Source organism: Lissotriton helveticus, chromosome 4_1, assembly GCF_964261635.1.
Source record: "Lissotriton helveticus chromosome 4_1, aLisHel1.1, whole genome shotgun sequence".
NCBI lineage: Eukaryota > Metazoa > Chordata > Amphibia > Caudata > Salamandridae > Lissotriton > Lissotriton helveticus.
Window position 1 is genome coordinate 702,655,591 of NC_136063.1, and position 19,104 is coordinate 702,674,694.

Consider the following 19,104-nt stretch of genomic DNA (forward strand, 5'->3'; position numbering starts at 1 on the left):
GTGAATGCCCCCTCCATGCTTCTATCGGAGGACTTGCAGGTGAGCCAATGTAATGTAATGCCTCGTTTCACTAGGAGCAAGGCCAGTACCGCAAAACGGGTTTTTATCTTTTTCTTTTTCTGTCGTGTAAATATCCCTAAGGCGCTAGCTTCCCATGTGTCGAGGCCTGTCAGGCCTGTGACTGTCTGTATCGTGGTGTGCACTTCTGCCCAGTAGATCTGCAATGTGGGGCAGGTCCATAGCACATGGACAAATGTGGTGTTGTGTAGGTGGCAGCGTGGGCATTTGAACTGTGCTGCACGATGTCAGGGACTGTCCGGGACTATGTGGGGAACACAGTCAGGGACTTGGGCAAGGACTGAGAACTGGTTTGAAAACTTACACAGGAAGAGGAGTACAGCGCTGCCCAGAATCATACAGGGAGTCAGAGGAGAAAAAGGGATCCAAAGGGGGGAGCCTGTACAAGTGAACAAGATGGGTAAGACTCAGAAAGGAAGGGCACTCACAAGGCAATTTAGCATTCAGATTAACTTCACCCAGGACAGACGTGCAAGACATATGTATAGTACAACATTAACAATAAAGGGGAGTGTGGGGTAAAGCACTCCACGTTAAAACTGAAGCTCAGTAAGTTTCTCACCCACAATTGCTGTTACAGATACTGACTGCAAATACCCACATCTAGGATATGCATGCAAAGGCAGGGTCTGTGGAGCTTATACCTATGGTGATGTTATAAATGTAACTCAAAGACAATACTCACAGTGAACAAGAAACACCACCTAGGTAGTCAGCTGTGCCCACGGATCCTGGCGATAAAACAAGAACACGCAAGGCAGTAACAGCAAGTGGGTAGAACTAAACACAAGCACAATAAACAAGGAGCTAGCAAGGAAGAGTGCTTAACAGGAAAGGTAGGAAACCACAGGGCACACTTGGCAGAAAGCAGGTAACAAACATACAAGGCAACAGAAGCAAAACAGAAGAATAGGAAAACAGCAAACTAGGAACTGGAATCAAGGAATTGGTAAGAAAGGCAGGGACTGGAAAGGGATATACAGAAGGGGAGTCTACAAGGGTATACTAGAATAGTGCAGGTTAAGGAATCAAGAAAACAAAGTAGCATAGAAGGCAGTGCTGGGGCAGGAACAAGAAGTGAGCTAAGGCTCAGGAGTCAAGGCAGGACTGCAGAAAGTGCCGGTTCAGGAACAGGGAATTACCAAAGCTTCAGGAGTCAAGGTAGCTCTGCAGGCAGTGCTAGTTCAGGAACAGGGAAATCACTAAAGCTTCATGAGTCAAGGTAGCACTGCAAGCAATGCTAGTTCAGGAAACAGGACATAGCTACAGCTCAGGAGTCAAGGAGTCAAGAGAGCACTGCAAGCAGTGCAAATCAGGAACAAGAAATAGCTGACGCCCAGGAACAGGAACAAGGAATAACTATAGCTCAGGAACTCGGGAAACAAGAGCACTGCAGGCAGTGCTAATTCGGGTACAAGGAATAGCTATAACTCAGGAAACAAGGTAGCACTACAAGCAGTGCTGATTCAGGAGAAGGGAAACTGCTGCAGTTCAGGAACAAGGAATACTAATGCTCAGGGGCCAGGGTAGCACTGGAGGCAGTGCTAATTTAGGAACAAGGAAAACAGCAGCATGTCAGGAACAAGGCATAACTAAAGCTCAGGAAACAAGAATAGCAAAATCTTAGGAGCACTGGAAACAAGGATCGGTCTCACTGGTAAACAGCTACAATACCAACCCTGGGCTGAAGGTACCTGGGGCCTCCAAAGAGCTTTTAACAAAGAAAGGGTACGGAGTTCCTAAGTGATGTGATAATCACCATTCAAGTGCCATAGCTAGTCAGTCCTGGCGATATATTACAGATGATCAAGGAGGGGAATTCCTCCTTTTGGAACTAGGGCTCTCACACACCCAGCAAGCTAGGTGTCATGCTTCATCATTTGAGCCTGCTCCTCTACGGGCCCGCGCTGCAATGCCCGATGGGCACCCTTAAAGGGGTTCTTTTTCAGAGATTTTTTGTTCCTTGCCGTAAGGGTGCAGTGGGGTGAGGGGCCTAGTTCGGTGTAGATGTATGTTAGTGATGTTAAAACAGGTGAGGGAGTCCTCTTCAAGGCTTTATTTTGTGAGGGACCCTGCCTGGATGAAATGATAAGGGAGGGGTAGCGTATTTTGTTTTAGTGTGACAAAATGCATACTCTACTCCCCGTTGGTCGACATGTTTCTCGCCTTTTATTTGTCATGCAATGATCAACGGCGATTCTTCAGGACCGTGAGAGAAAATATAAATGTTTAAATAAAGAAAAACTATCTACAATCGAGTGGATGAGGTACTTTGCTACCTACCACTGGCAAGACCCTAGGGAACTCTCCACTAGGGAAGTGGGGCCACCTGTAATTTAAACAAAAGAACACATGACATTCCACCTCAGTTGCACATTTAGCCATGGAACAGTATTAAAAAAACATGTGTATAGCTGGAGTTAAAAAACTGTGTTTCATCTGGTACATCACAATAGTAGATGTTCTCAAAGAGAACACAGTCTGACTTTCATTTTAGGAAAAGCAACATAAAAGCATTATTGAACACCCTTGGGATCCTCAGTGACAACACCAAATCAGTGAGTGCGGAGAGGACTCACCTAAATAATTGTACGGTACGGCCTCATCTGGTGCTGCGGAGTAAAAGTACACCCAACAGTGGTGTCTCTACAAAATCGAAGGTGTGAGACACACAAAAGGTTAACAGGAGTCAGGACCATGAAGGCTCCTAACTGGTCTTCGACAAAGTTTCGTAGGGAATGAAGCTGCAGTCCTAGTTGGTTTTACCAGTGCATCTCAATAGCCACAAACATACCCATTGAGTAAGAGCTCAATAGTGTCTCATTGCAAAACAAGCCGGTAGCCAAGGTGGTGGGTGTGGGGTTAAGTATACGTCACCTGCCCGCTTTTTTCTTACATCGAGAAAATGCAGAGCCTGCTGCGGTATACTCCCGGTCCCATCCCAGACTCTTAGCTAAATAGCAGACTCCTCTGGGCAGCAAAATACAAAGTTGGGTTGCATGCTCCTACTTTGGGGCCTCAAAAGTAATCATATGCTTAAGCAGGTTAGCAGCAGCCAGCCACAGGTGAGCTGAATTCCTCCACCCATCCTTGGCCTGCAGGGTGGAGCCAAATCAGTGAGCAGGGAATTCTGGGTAGTGGAGTTTCAGGCATGAGTAGGCTGGCTTCAAGTATAAGCAGGCTGGCTTTCACAAAACCCGGCATGGATTGGGAATGGATGTCAGTTCCCAATAAGTGTCTAAATGGCTGGAAGTCAGGATATGCATGCAGGGGAGGGTCTGGAAGCTTATTAGGAGATTGGCAAGTCCCACTATGCGGCCCCCTGGTGGTGGGTACGAGAGCACAGGGAGCAAATCGTGACACACGATCAAAACGCTTGAGCTGTGCAGGTGTAAGATACGCTCGATGTAGTATGTTGAACTGAATGTTTTTAAAACGCTGGTTGCGGAAACTTTTTTTATGGTGCTCTCGGACTGTGAGCTATTCATTGTCCTGCAGTGCCTGACTGAATTCCTCCTCCCATTTTGATCGGAACCGTGTAAGAGGCGCGTTCGTGAGGTCGGTGATGGATCTGTAGATCCATGTGATGAGGTGGCGCCCTGCACCCCTGTTCAGTATCACGTGCAGTATGGGGTGCTTGTTAGGTTCTCCATCCGTCAAGTTCCATGTCTTCCTACAGTCGGATATGAGCTGTCTGTGAAAGAGGAACTGACCAGCAGGGAGCCCGCTCCCCTCTGTGAGGGTTTCAAAGGAAGACCGCTGTCCTTCTATGAACAGCGCTTACACCTTTGTATTCTGTCCAGGACTGCAGGTCCTGGATGTATAATGTTTGCGCACCTTGGGGACACCCACCAGTGGCAGCAGTGGAGAGTATATTGGTGTAGCGCGAGAGGGACAATGGAGTCTCAGCATACAGGATCTAGCCATTTAGGGAGTGTTCCCGTTTCTAAGGCGGCTTTATAGACCATGTCAAACTGCGGCGCTAGTTGGGAAGAGAATGTATTGTAGTATTCTGGTGGGAAGCCATAGTGGCCGGGGTCTTAGTTTCTGGCTATGTGATGGATCACAGTTTTAATTTCTACTGGTGTGAGATGTATGTCTAATCAGGCCCTGTCATCATCTGTGACCTGCGTCATGGTGATGGAGGGTAAAACTTTATGGATGTGGTCCTCCCTGTCAGGCATTGGTTCTCTGTACAGGTGTTTGTAGTACTCGTGAAAGGTTAACATAATCTCCGTCTGCGCATAGCTAATGTCACCTGCCGCATGTCTTATGCTGGTGATGGGTTCTTTGTCTAGGTGCTGCCAGATATACCAGGCAAACAGGGTTCAAGCGCGGTTCCCCCCTCTGTGGGATCTGGCGGCATGGGCGCGGAAGTTGTATCTACACAGATCTGCGCAGGCTTCTGCATACTTGGTCTTAGCTTCTGCTAATTGTATATGAGGATCGCATGTTTGTCTGCATCTTTGGATAGTTGCGCTTAACGCTGCTCAGTTGTTTCTATTATCTGTTCTAGTGTTTTACGCACTACAGCGATTTGCCTAATGCAGGTCCCACTCCAGTGCCCTGGAACCTGTGGTATTTGCGTTATCAGTTAAATAGTGCTGTATGTTTTCCCTTTGTTCATGTTGGAACAGCGGATCCCCAAGACAGGGTCATGGGAGCTGGCAAGTGGGGATTGGTGGCAAAGGCGAGCGCAATTTGAGGGTTCTGACATGTGCATCATGGTCGGAAAGCACCCTGCCCAGGTAGTCCGATTGTTGGATTATAGAGAGAATTATGTATGTGCACAAGAACCTGTCCAGCCGTACTCGAAGATCATGAGGGATAGAGTGGAAAGAATATAGTTTAATTGTCGGGTGTGCGTGCCACCATGCATCCGTTAGCGACCAGTGATTCATCCACGTTCAGAAGTGGGCTCTTTGGGCGTGTGCGGTCGGGCTGGGTGGGTGTGATCTGTCTAGATCAGAGTTCTTCAAACTGTGGGGCGGGCCCCCCTAGGGGGGCGCAACACCATCCTTGGGGGGGCGCGCTCTCCTCTCTAATTTCACACCTACTCTCTATTTTCACCTTTGTTCCCTGTGGCAAGTCGAGGGAGGAGGGAGGGGAAATCGACGAGGCACGAAGTGCCCATGCTTTTATTCTGTTTACCCTCCCAGGAGGGGGTTAATTCATTCAGCTTCAGCAAGGAGCAGGAAGTCTCCTCTGCTAAACCGAAAACTGCCTTTCGAGGACATTTAATTTAGGAAAAGAGGTCTGTGATGGTTTCTGATGATATTCACAGAAGCCATGGTGACGTGGGAGGCGCTGCTTTAGGTGACTGAGCCCAAATGCAAATTATGGTTCGTGAAAAAATGGGAACAGCGCCAATTGCAAACAGGAAGCATTTAAAGTTGACACGGAGCCCGGCCCCCCTTTGAAATGAAGTGAATCCATACCAAGAGCACAAAATCGTAAAGAACAAATGATAGATGTACTTTTTAGTGTACTTTTGATAAATATACAAATATATTTTTAAAAACGTTAAGGAAGCTAACAAGAATGCGTTCTTAAATTATAATATGAAAAGTACCTTACCGTATATTTACGTACTAAATATAGCAAGGCTTTCAGCTTTCCAATTCACCGAAGTGTCTCCGTTGGAACAAATGTTTGCAAATGCTTGCTTGTGTGTGCTTAAGTAGAGGAGCGGGAAAGTGAGGCAGACAGAGAGGGAGGGAGGGAGAGGGATGGAGGGAAATGGAGGCAACAGAGGGAGAGCGAGGGAGGGATGGAAAGGGAGGGAGAGCGAGGGAGGGAAAGGAAGGAGGGAAAGGAAGGCAGACAGAGGGAGAGCGAGGGAGGGAAGGAAAGGAGGGAGGGAATGGGAGGCAGACAGAGTGAGAGCGAGGGAGGGCGGGAAAGGGGGGAGGGAGAGGGAGGCAGACAGAGGGAGAGCGAGGGAGGGAGGGAAAGGGAGACAGAGAGAGGGAGACAGAGAGAGGGAGACAGAGAGAGGGAGACAGAGAGAGGGAGACAGAGAGAGGGAGACAGAGAGAGGGAGACAGAGAGGGGGAGACAGAGAGGGGGAGACAGAGAGGGGGAGACAGAGAGAGGGAGACAGAGAGAGGGAGACAGAGAGAGGGAGACAGAGAGAGGGAGACAGAGAGAGGGAGACAGAGAGAGGGAGACAGAGAGAGGGAGACAGAGAGAGGGAGACAAAGAGAGGGAGAGGGAGGGAGACAGAGAAAGGGAGACAGACAGAGGGAGACAAGGAGAGGGAGGGAGACAGAGAAAGGGAGAGGGAGACGGAGAAAGGGAGAGAGAGGGAGACAGAGGATGACAGAGGGAGGGAGGGGGGAGGGCGACAGTGAATAGGGCGACAGAGTGAGGAGGGTAGGAGAGAGAGGGAGACGGATAGGGAAGGAGAGAGGGAGACGGAGAGAGAGGGAGACGGAGAGAGAGGGAGACGGAGAGAGAGGGAGACGGAGAGAGAGGGAGACGGAGAGAGAGGGAGAGAGAGAGGGAGACAGAGAGAGAGAGGGAGTGAGACAGTCTGAGTGGGAGAGAGGGAGAGAGAGGGAGAGAGATGGAGAGAGAGAGAGAGAGAGAGAGAGAGAGAGAGAGAGGGAGAGAGAGAGAGAGAGAGAGAGAGATGTGGGTATGCCTGGTCTGGTGGCTCAGTGGACAAAGGCGTCTGCTGCAGGGACCTCTGTTCAACCTCAGTTTTTTTTTGTTTGCTCTAGCACTGCCCCCTCCCCCACTTACCCTGCCCCCACCGGTGCGGCCCTCGGACACAAACCACACTGTAAATTTGGCCCCCGAGAGAAAGTTTGTGACTACCCATGGTTTAACACATTTGAAACAGTACTCTGCCCTCAATAACATTCTGAGTTACTTCAAGTGTCTTGGAATGCACCTTGCATTCAGACAACTTGCTTCTCATTCTCAAAAATCCATCCACAGATTGAGCGTCTGTGACGAAAAACGGGCACACCCGTCACATTTATGTTGGTGGTGTTATCAATCAATGTCATGTGTAAAACAAAGCATCCTAGTAAAAACAATTTGCGCACATTTTATCTAGGAAAATGGTGGTTTGAGCTACGTAATAATCTGTCATTTCAGCACACCCACTCACAAACCTGCACTTAACTAAACACTCTTATTATGTTGGACATTATATGCTGGATATGGCCCCGGATTTGGCGCGGCGGTAAATTATGTAGTGTACCAGATTCCAGAAATTTCTGTCAAGTTTTGGGGGGGGCCCAACAGTTGAAAAAAGTGAGCTGGGGGGGCTCAACCTACAAAAGTTTGAAGACCTCTGGTCTAGATTGAGGTCTAATGTGGAATTGTAGTCCCCTTGCCAGATTCACGGTGAGATGGTGAATTGGGCCAAGCTGTTCGATAAGGTCTCCCAGAATACTGTTTGCTCTATGTTGGGTGCATAGGTGCTGCCTATTAATATTGGTTGGCCGTCCAGTATACCCTCCAGAAGAGAGTCTCTTCCTTCGGGGTCTATCTTTCTGCCGGTCTTTAAAAAGGGGTCCCCGGCCTGAGCTAAATAAGTGCTCCCCGCACATCCACTGAGTAGATCGTGGCGCAGAATGTGCCCGCCAATTTTTTTGAAGCTTTTTGAGTTCCCCTTTTGTAAGGTGTATTTCTTGTAAAACTATGACCTGCGCTTGATGTACGCATGGATAGTGTAACGCTTCCAGGCTGTGTGTATGCCCCTCTGCGTTTAGAGTGAGGAATTTAAAGTCCGGGGGGGTGGGGGGGGGGTCATGGTGGTTTGCGAGTCGCACAATGGTGTGGCGGGTCTCGGGGTCCTGATTGGTGCTCCATGGGTGGGTGGATGTGCCCGGTGCGAGGACTGGGTGTGTGTCTGTGAGTGTTGTAGCCCTTCATGTCTGGGTGGGTGTGGGGTCGGGGTGTGGTGAGGACTTGAACCAAAACTCTTTAAGGTTCAAGACCCAATACCGGGGATCTTCTGCAACGCTCAGCACATCCACACCAGTACATACGTGTGCCCTCTAGTGTTCTGTAAGGGGGAGTGCATCTGGCTCGCATGTACTTCTGAGACCTCCGCGTAAAATAGGTCCCATAGGACTGCATGTATGTCGATGGGGGGGCCGTATGCACAAGCGAGTTTGTGGTGTGCCAGACCGTGACGTGCATTATTTATCGTTGGGCTAGGCGATGAGGCTTTACTATTGTGGAGGTGCAATGTGCGTATTGCTACATGTGGACTTTATATAAGTGTGTCTGCTGTTTGCGATGTGACTATTGGCAAGTTCCCGTCGGAGTTACTGGATTCGTTGGGGTCTTCTTTCGGGCGTGAAGATGTGTGGACTATCTTAGTTGGCCGAGGCTGAGAAGTTTCCACCATGTCCGCCGCCGCCTGAATAACCTTTCGACGCTCCGCTGTGATTTGCTCCAGCTCCGGTAATTTCAGTGACTTGTTCTGCGGCTGCGTGTCCGATTGGCTTTGGGTGCTTTTTGCTCTGCTCCTTGGGGGCCTGGCTGTTTTTGGCCCGAGTGTTCGGATGTTCCTCTGGTTTAGATTAGTTCATAAGTTCAGTTCCATCCAGTCCATAGCTTCCTGCAGGTCTATAAAGAAGGTTGTGGCGTTGTCATGAATAATTTTGAGCCACGCCAGGAACAGAAGGGAGTATTGGACATTCTGGTGCCTCAGCAGCCTCTTCACTTCGAGAAATGACGACCTTCTCCTTTGCACTGCCGTGGAGTAGACGGGGAAGGGCATGACTTGCTTGTCCTCCACCGTGATGGGGCTCATTTGTCTGCCAGCTCGAAGTATGGCATCCCTGTCCCTCGAAGTATGGCTTCCCTGTTCCCGAAAGTGGAAGACCTTTACTAACATGGGTCGCGGACGTCTTGTCGGCACACAGTGCACCCTTTTAACCGAGAAAAAAGTTCCTCCCGTGGTGTGAAGGACCAGAGCCAGGTTTCTGCGTATTCAATGGGATCTTTTCCTTACCCTCCCTACGACAGATTTAAAATGTGCAGGTTGCTTTGCCTGGAGCGCCCTTCCTGGTTATCTGTATTTCCTCCATTGTCGCTACTCGTGCCTGTAAGTCTTTCTTGGAGTCCTGCTGTGCTTTGGTCTGGGGTTGCAGTGTGGACAAGGCTTTTTCGCTATCTGCTACCTTGTCCGCTAGCCTGCGGTGGTCGTTCCGCAGCAGGTTGAGATCAGTTGCTAGGGTACCAAATCGCTTCTCCATGGTGACTCGTGAATGCTCTATGGCCGCTAGGACCCTATCAAGCTTGTCTGACATGGCAGCATTGGAGTCTGGGTTTGAGTCCTGGGCTTCTTGGGTTGGGGACATGAACCTTGTCTGGTTGGGTGGCTGGGGTCCCCCGGTTGTCTTTGGACGTCCCATAACTGTGGCTAGTTACATGGTCCTCGTTCCCCCTTATGTTCTGCGGCTTTGGGGCGCCTGTGGCGTTCTCTTAGTGGCTCCACTCAGCTGGCCACTGGCTGGAAGGGCCTGCTTTCTTCAACTCTACCCTGGGCGCACTGCCAGGCCTCCTTCGTGTCCTGCTTGTGTACTTCTCACTGTCTAGTGGGGGCGTAAGTTGCTCCCCTTCTGCATGTGGGCGTTGTTGTTCTTGAGGGGGAGAGGGAGGCGGGGGGAGGGCTGTGACTGTTCTGAACCCTCTTCTGTCCTTGGGTGTTCCCCGTTCAGGGGCACTGTGCGTCTGGATCAACTCGCGGTAGTCTGCCAGGTGCGTAGTCATGCCGCTCCCTTGACCTAGGCTCCGGAGGGGCCCCCTTTTGTCTGATTCAGAGCTTTTCTATACGTCCAGGCCGATCAGTGTCACAAGCGCCCACTCAACGCTGCTTACCCCCCTCGTGATCCACTCGACTAACAGCATGGCCTGTTCCAGCTGGTGCGCGAATCTGGGGTGTGTTGCCACTGGCGGTCTGTTATTCGTGCGTTGCTCGCGCTCGCGGGTTCTTCGCGGCTACCCCAGTGACCGCTAACCCCCGAACCCCCCCCCGGCCCCCTTGAAGTCTCCCCCTCAGTTATTTGTCACTGGAGCTCCAGTCCTGCTGTCGCCCAGTTCGGGGGGGGGTGTAGTTTGGCGATGCAGGGCCCCCCGGAGGGACGATTGGAGGATTGTTGGGGCACTCCGGCTGCTGGCCACTTGAACCTGCTCGTCGAGCCCTTGAGCTTGATCTTGGAGAGACCCTCTCCTCCTGGTGTAGTGATTACTCCTAGCCCCAGGCCGCTCTGCTGCGGGCGCCGGGCTCCCCCCACTGCTGCTAGTCTCCTCAGACTCTTCGCAGCAGATTGCGCTGCCTATTATCGCCGGTGCACTGGGTCTGGGGTGTATTGCCACCTATTGTCTGCTGTTTGCGCGTTGCTCGCGCTTACTGGCACCTTGGCTGCTGGGTCTCCGAATCCCGGCCCTCCACTCCTCTCTTTTGGGGGTCATGTGCACGTCGCTGGCCCTCTGCTCTTGCCCGGCCGCGGCCGTTGCCGTCTCAGGGTCACAGAGCCCTCCGGTGTCGCTCGGACAACGACAGTAGATACGGGGCAGTTGTCATTTTGGGGTCAGGCATCCCACCCCTGAGGCCGTCCGGGTGTATTTAATCGCCTCCTTTTCAGCTTGATTTCTGTGCCGCTCGGTCTTCACTTCATTCAGGGACTCAGCGGGAGCTCCCTGGTCTTTCTTATAGTCCCGACAGCTATGGATGGATTTAGCTTGTCGGGCCCAAGAGCGAAGCCTTAGAACAACGCGTCCACCTTCGTGGCTGTTTAAGCCACACCCCCGTAAGCTGTGAAGGTTGAAACGTATTTCCCTAGTGATGTTACATAGTTACTCCTGAAAAGGAGACATCTGGTATTTGCCATGTCCTCTCTTGAGGAGAAGTCTGGCAGTTTGGGGTTCATCTTCAGTAGGACTGCCTTTTATCTCTCCTTGATCAGGTTAGCATTCGCATTGCCCAGCATACATACGGTGCACCGGGCCCAACCTCTTAGAAGCTCGATATTCACAGACACGTTCTTCCCTCTAGCTTCCTCCACCATATCTAAGATGTGACGAAGTTGGCCCAATATGTCCAGGAGTTTGCCCTGGCACAGTTTTATGTAATATTCTATGCTTTTTCTGGGGTCCTTTCTAAACTTAAATAAGGTTATGAGTTCAGGGTCAAGGTTAGGTGGATTACACACCCTCTTCCCCGTGGAGGGTCTGGGGGAAATATTTTCTCAGCAAATTGCGAGCTTCTCTATCCAGTGGTCTTCTTACCCAGTGAGTCAAATCAAAATCACATCAAAAATCAGCTTTATTCGATTTTTGTTATAAAATCATAAAAGCACATATAAAAACATTCAGTTAAAATATTAAAATCAGTTAAGAATTTCCATCACAATTCATATTTCATAACATATATAAGGAGAACATATCATATACCACAAAAAATATACACCAAATTCAAAAGATGCCCGTATCACAGGGTTTTCCTCAAGGCAATGACAATCCTTAGATAAGAGATGACCGATTTCATCACAAAAACTGATTCTAGTGTTTTCAATCTAGAAAAAGCGGCCGTGCACCCTCTCATGTCCCAGTTCCTTAGTATAGGTACCAACAACTTTTTTCTGGGGATAACATACAATTTACAGAAGAAGATACAGTGAATGTTACTCTGGGAAGAAAGTTCATCACAGAAGCACTTCTCTAGGTGAGGGGACCAATCATTACATTTGGGAAAAGAGACTAAACGAAAGTAGGTATCCACCCGTAGTCTGGTCAGCAGCATTCTCGAATATGGGCTGGGCTCTAACAATAAGTAGGGTTGTATCCCAACATGGGTGATCAACAGCTGATGGGCCATAGCAGATTGCTTCTGTTTTTCTTTATGCCACCTTTTCTTGTCTAGGTGTTCCATAATGGATCTTTTAAGAGTTTTTTTGGAGAATTTTTCTAAACCGGATGGATTATCAAAGTATTCATTATGGCCCAACTCAGCCCGACAATTCCTTAACGTAGTTGAGCCATTTAATTTTTGTTACTCTGTCTAGAGATAGACAGTCTCGCACAACAGCTCTATTTAGTGATGTTTCTGTGGTCACCCAGATTTTTTGCCAGAGAAGAAGTGGGAACGATTTAAAAGTGTCTTCTATATAATTTAGGCCCACTTCCCCATGGCAAAAGTAGGTGGACATTGAGTTTGGTGCCGCCAATAAATAACAAATACATTTATTTTCAATACATTGAATTTGATTTGGCCATTCCCCATAGACCAGCCCCGTATGTACCAATGGGAACGCACTTAGCTTTATAAATCTGAATAAGCTCCCGGACTGGTCTCCCGCCTAATTTTCTTGAAAAATTGATCAAGGCGCCATTTGCCCTACTAAGGGCCAATCTTCTTGTACATACTGCATCTTTCCAGGAGCCTCTGCTATCAAATGTAACTCCTAGATAGGAGTAACTACTGGTATTTTCAATTCTTTTGTTTCCCAGGTAGATAGCTCTACTTGTTTTCTTCAAAGAGCTACACGTCATAGAATACGTTTTTGCGACATTTACTGTTAAGCCGCGGGCGACCATGTATTCAGAAAATTCAGTGACTGCCCTTTGTAGTCCGACAAATGTGCGTGACATTAAAGCAGCATCCTCGGCATAGAGGAGGATAGGAATGGGCTTCCCTCCCACAGCCGGGTAGTCGAACGGAAACTTCTCAAGGTGAAGGCCCACCGAATTAATATATAGTGTGAAGAGGAAGGGTGCAAGGATGCACCCTTGCCTCACACCTCTTTTGATGTTAAATTTATCCAAGCACACCCCCCCGCCCCATAGCGTACTCTAGCACCTGCGTCTCTATACAGCTCCCTTATAAATGTCAGAATCCGTTGGTCCACGCCCATATCACTTAAAATGCTCCACAACATCACATGGTCCACACAATCAAACGCGGAGCTCAAGTCTACGAATGTTATATACAGGCTTTCCTTCTTAGCCTCAGTGTATTTTGCAGTTAAAAGGGCTAAGTTTAATCCTTGTTCGATTGTGCCCTTCCCAGTACGGAAGCCATATTGCAGGTCCGTGATGATTTCCCTTTCATCCGCCCATTCCTGGAGCCTATTAAGAATTATCCTTCCCGCCACCTTCATTAGGGCATCCAGAAGGGAGATAGGGCGATGGCAGGCGGGATTATTTCTATCACCCTTTTTGAAAATGGGTATTACCACTGCCTCTGACCAGGTTGCAATAAATCCCATACCATTTGCATGGTTTAAGACGTTAGTGATCAGCGGGGACCAGAGCGGTAGCACAGATTTGTACAAATCAATTGGGACCCCATCTGGTCCCGGAGCTTTCCCTGCAGAGCTGTCCTCGATTGCCTTAACCACTTCAGCATGTTCAAATGTAATCTCCAGGGGGAAAAATTCTGCTCCAGCTTGCTCTGGCTGTAACATCGGTTGGTTGTTGCTAGAAATAATTAGCCCGGGTGCGGGTTGGTTATTATATAAGTTAGTAAAGTACTCAACCCAGGAGTCCCCAGAAATGGCCATATCAATAGAATCCCTTTCTTTGTCCTTTAAAAACGGGGCATTCACGGCTCTCCAGAATGCTATGTAGTCGTTTAATAGGCATGCGTCATGGAGATTTTGCCATAATGCCACTTTTAACTCTTTTTTTCTTCTATCGATGGCTACCCGGTAAGCTCTCCTGTTGCATCTTACACGTTCGATAGATCTAGGGTCTCCCTGTAAGGCAGATTTCGATGTGCCCTAGTGCAGTTTTTGTCAAACCAACCCTTGTGTTTCTTTATCTGAATTTTATATTGTCTAGACAAAATTTTTTTAATCTCATTTGTGATTTTATCGAATGCGTCTAGTACTTGACAATTTCCCGCAGTTGTGGAAAGGCAGATAAGTAGTTGGTCGTGCATTTTCATGACTAGTTTTTGGTCGAACAAGTTAGGATCTACCTTAGCCAATCTAACGGTGTAACCATTTGTGCTAGCTAAAGTAATGGGCGTAGGATATGAGGTTTTAGTAGTAATTTTCCGGCCCAGTATTTTCAAACGAAAGGAGATAGGGTATTGGTCACTCATGGCCACATTAAGTGTCTCCCAGGATGCTACAAGTAATTGATGTCTGGAAGATAAAAAGGTGAAGTCAATTAACGTATTGGCCCCTCTACCAATAAAAGTGAGTTTCTAAAGTTTGTAATAATTTCCTCCCAGGTAGAGGGGTGAGCATTGTTGTAAAAGTTTATAATTGCCCCTCTATACAGACCCGGCCAACTCACTGCCAAAATCTGGTAGCAGTCTGCTGATATAAAATTATGAACTAATATGTCTGAGGTGGTTGCAATGTAAGTACATAAGCCCCCTTTATTTCTTCCGCAGTGGGTAGCAATGGCCGGAGTATTAAAAGTTTGGTAGCCCAGTAAGTTAAGCTCTTTCACCGACCAAGTTTCTTGAAAGCACAAGATTTTATATTGTTTTACCAAATCTAGCCAATCAGGAAGATCCATTTTATCTTTTAGCCCAGCTAGGTTCCAGGACAAGAACCGATAACCTACGTGGATTTTGTTATTACTAAAAGAAGAATCCCCTGTGTTTAGCAAGGGATCGAGTACTCCTGCTTCCTCATTTACGGGTAAAATAGCACCAGATACAGATTGAACGTGTTCCACCCCCAAGTCCTATGACCCACTTGGGCATCAATCTACTCCCTCCCTTCCCTCAAGTGGGGCAAACCTGTTCAGAGTGGTAACATTGAAGGTGGAGCCTTGCATACTCCGGCTGGACTGATAGGGGGCTCTGGGGTTTGACCCTATCAGGGCACGTGGGTAAAAGTAACTTAGGTCCCTGGTGGATATGCCGCCCCCATAACCATCAGGAAACCAGTCTCTGATGTAATTAGTTGCCCTTCGGTCTCTAAAATTGACAATGATACAGTCCCCCATAATGTCCTTTGGCCTCCTTCCTATCCACCCTAATCTTCTGACAAGCAATATCTCACCATCGATTTCGGGTGGTAGGGGCCTGTTTTTGCTTAGCCAGTATACTACCTTGTTTTTCAGGTCCTGATGGGCCTCATATTTCCTTGCTGGCAGCTCCGGTACACCAGTAAGTACAATTACATAAGGTTCTGCCTGCGGTGGAAGGTCAATATGCTGGTCAAGTCCTGGTGCATTATGCCCTACGTGGGATGGGTTTGGAATTTTAATCTGTTCACCACCTTGATTACATTTTAACCCTCTGTCACCAGATACCACATTTTTTGTTGGAACCCGAGCAGTGGTCCCGGGCGGGATAGAAGAGATGACATTTCTATTGGTAGGCAAGTGGTCGAAACTTTGCACAGAATGAGGTTTAACCACTTCTGGGATTAGATCAAAAGGTAAATGTTTGTTATTATTAGCTACTGTTTTAAGCAGTTCTAAATTAGCTAGATTCGCCTCTTGGAGCGACCCCAGTTGCTCCGCCAGCCTTTTAACCCTCTCAACAAGAGGTACAACCAGGGATTTGATAAATTTTTCTAGGTCACTCATTAGATCTTGTGAACAGAATATTTTAGTACATGATTTACACTGCTCACATTTACTTTCCCCTGGGGCTTTGGTGTTGGCTAAGTTCGTTACTAGTTTAACTGCCTTGGTGCGAGTACCCTTGCGTCTATTTCTCCCAGCATTACCTTTAGATAGTAGGCCAGCGCCAGAAATGTTAGTTAGTGTTTGCGTTTCCCCTTTATTAGGACGATCAATAGTTGCTGGACTTATCTGTTCTGCAGAGGAAATCTCAGTTTGAGAGCAGGAGCTGATATCCACTAGATTAGATAGCCTACTTCGTGTTGGTGTGTCTGGCAAATCTTGAAGCTGTAAGGGTATACCGATATCAGGGAAACAGTTCGAGGCCAAAATCTGATCAGGAGGAGTATTAGCTGACTGTATATGGCACAAGGAGGAACGTTTCTTCTGTAGTTCAGAGGATAAGCGCCGCTCGGTAAGAGCGATTTCGCGCTCTAAAACAGACTCCGCCCTCGTAATAAATTGATCTAGTGTTCCCTGTACAGACCCACCCACAAGAGATTTTCTGGCCATTGTTGGTAGAGTAGCCAAAATTGATTTAGTGAAGTAAAAAAAAAAACACGCACAAGTATGCCCTACAAGAACTGTGTTAAGGAGGGAGAGGAAAATACAATAATATAAAAAGAAAAGTCTTACTAATGTGTCCAGTGAGTCCAGGGCTTTATGGGGGAATCAAACAAACAGGGGGTGTGGCCCAGCCCAGTCTCGGCCAGCCCCGGACGGCAACAGACGGCCAGCCCTTTGCCCGGGCTTAGCCCGGCGCCGCCCGTGCGTGTCCCACGACGCGGAGGAAGGACCGGTGTTTTGTGCGCCTCCGGGTGCGGGAAAGGGCATAGGTGGGCGGGGCTGTCCCTGCCGGGAATTATGGGCGCTGTAGTCCCCCCGCTCGGAGGCCGCAGAAGATGTAATGAGCGGCGGCGGGGGGGACCAGGTGCAAAGATGGACAGCCTCAGATGACGGTGCTCTCAGCAGCGCGGGCCCCCAGTGTGCAGACAATCCAATATGGGCAGCAAAAATGGCCAGGAAAAGGGTTCAGGTAAGTGGCGTTGTGTTGCGGTCTCCCGCTCCTACAAGGGGGGACCGGTGTTTTGTGCGCCTCCGGGAGCGGGAAAGGGCATAGGTGGGCGGGGCTATCCCTGACGGGAATTATGGGCGCTGTAGTCCTCCCGCTCGTCGACCGCAGAAGATGTAATGAGCGGCGGCGTGGGGGACCAGGTGCAAAGATGGACAGCCTCGGATGACGGTGCTCTCAGCAGCGCGGGCCCCCAGTGTGCAGACAATCCAATATGGGCAGCAAAATGGCCAGGAAAAGGGTTCAGGCAAGTGGCGTTGGGGTCTCCCGCTCCTACAAGGGGGGACCGGTGTTTTGTGCGCCTCCGGGTACGGGAAAGGGCGTAGGTGGGCGGGGCTGTCCCTGCCGGGAATTATGGGCGCTGTAGTCCTCCCGCTCGGCGGCCACAGAAGATGTAATGAGCGGCTGCGGGGGGGACCAGGTGCAAAGATGGACAGCCTCAGATGACGGCGCTCTCAGCAGCGCGGGCCCCCAGTGTGCAGACAATCCAATATGGGCAGCAAAAATGGCCAGGAAAAGGCTTCAGGCAAGTGGCGTTGCGTTGCGGTCAAATACTTGGTTATATGGTCCATTGGCCACCATTTCACGCTACGTGGGTGTCTGATGGTAGTACGAGTAGATATTTTCTCCCAAAAAGGGGTCTTCGATCTCTGTTGAGGTTAAGGGTTGTTCTAAATCCTCGTCTAGGTTCTCTATGGTGTCATATTTGTCTTGTGGGTCAAATATAAACCCTCCATTTCCATCTCATCATAATCGATATTTTCTGCTGAGTAGTTGAAACTATTTCTAGAGTCTTTTGTGCCAAGAAGGTCACTTCTTCCCATCATGCTGCTATGGGCAACTTTTCTATCTGCCCCGTTAAGGTGGCCATTTTCTCTTGTGCCACTAAGAGCACCATTTTCTATTGTAGAGCAGGGGCTACCAGTGCTGCAGGCGGGTTTAGATGCCTTCTCTACATGCTTCCTCTTTTTGGTAACTTTTCACCCTCTCTGGGGTTCAGAGGTAGTAGGGGCCTTACCATCTGCGAGGGAGAAATATTTCTCCTCTACAGGGGGTTACCCTTTTCCTCTTAGTTAGTGCAGCGTCCACTGTCTCCCACACAGAGAGGACCTAAGTTCTTCTTCTAGAAATCCTTTATTGCTTTCCCCCAATAAGCGCATGGAGTGCTTGGGGTTGTAGTTTGCTGGTTTCCATACTTGTTGTTATACTGTAAGGATCTTTAAGTCCTTGTTATTGTATTTATTAGGTTAATTGTAGGCTCTACTCATAGTTTGTTTCTGAGAAGTTGCTCAGACTTTTGGTATTTTCCAGAAAGATTTTCGGTGGAGTTCTAACTGTATATGTTGTTATTTTCTCTCTAGATGGGGCTAGATTACTGTGGAATTGGAGAAGAGAACTTGCTTTGTGTCTCTGATATTTTCGTCCGTGCAATGCAGCCGTTTCAGCATGTGCGAGGAGCTGTTACTTAGGCTACGTGCTTGCAAAGTAGAGGGGGCGTCAACATAAAGGAAGGACGGTCTCCCTCCTTTCTTGATGTTCGCTCTTTGTGATGTGAATCAATACGGCGTCAAGAGACTTCTCATTTGAATGTCGTCTCATTTGAAAATTGTTCTTGCGGGCAACAGACTCGTTGCAAAGGGACCCGGGTAAGATAAAATCCGGGTTACTTTTGTAATTTTAACTTCGTGCTCTATTTTTATCTGCAGTAAGAAAGCACAGCGGACGACTCAACACCTCTAAAAAATAGTTGGTGATCGCGTCCTCGCAGTTTCGTTCAATACAGCCATGTCAAATCTGCGCTCGGCGTTAATCTACATTCATTCATTCATTTATTTATTTATGTCCTTGACCCTACCATAAATTGGATGGGCTTACGAATTCCTCTACGGTATAAATACCTAATTATATAGTATTCCACACTTCCGATAGAAATGAAAAGTAAACCTTATTTTAACTATATAAAAACATTAATAGATATGAAACATATAGTAATGATTGTTAATAAAGATCATATACTTCTCTTGTTGAGGAGCAGCTAATAAAAGAGAAGGATGAGATCATGCACTGGATATTTATGGTCTCACGAACATTCTAATGTTTATGATGTAGCAATATCCTTTAAAGGGCTGCATGGGTGAGTAGCAATAAAAGGTGATTGCATAATGGTAGCCTCCAGTCTTGTAATGAAATCCAAGTATGTGGAATGCCCGGCTACTGGGATTGGTAGGATGCCCTTCTCTGAACCTCCAGTTCTGGCCCCAATGTGTATGTTGTCCAGAGCAATCTGTAAAATGTATAATTTCTTTTTTAAGTGGTTTTGGATCTGTGTTTAATATATCAGAATGTGATATCATCTGCATAAGAGTTGATAATAGACTTTTGAGACTGCAAAT

The 19,104-nt window shown here is 48.2% G+C and overlaps 1 protein-coding gene across 1 annotated transcript in view; it reads left to right on the top strand.

Annotated features, from left to right (window-relative positions):
• Positions 1 to 19,104, top strand: part of PRKDC (protein kinase, DNA-activated, catalytic subunit) — a 3,158,350-nt gene that overhangs the window by 1,095,928 nt on the left and 2,043,318 nt on the right. The window lies entirely within an intron of this gene.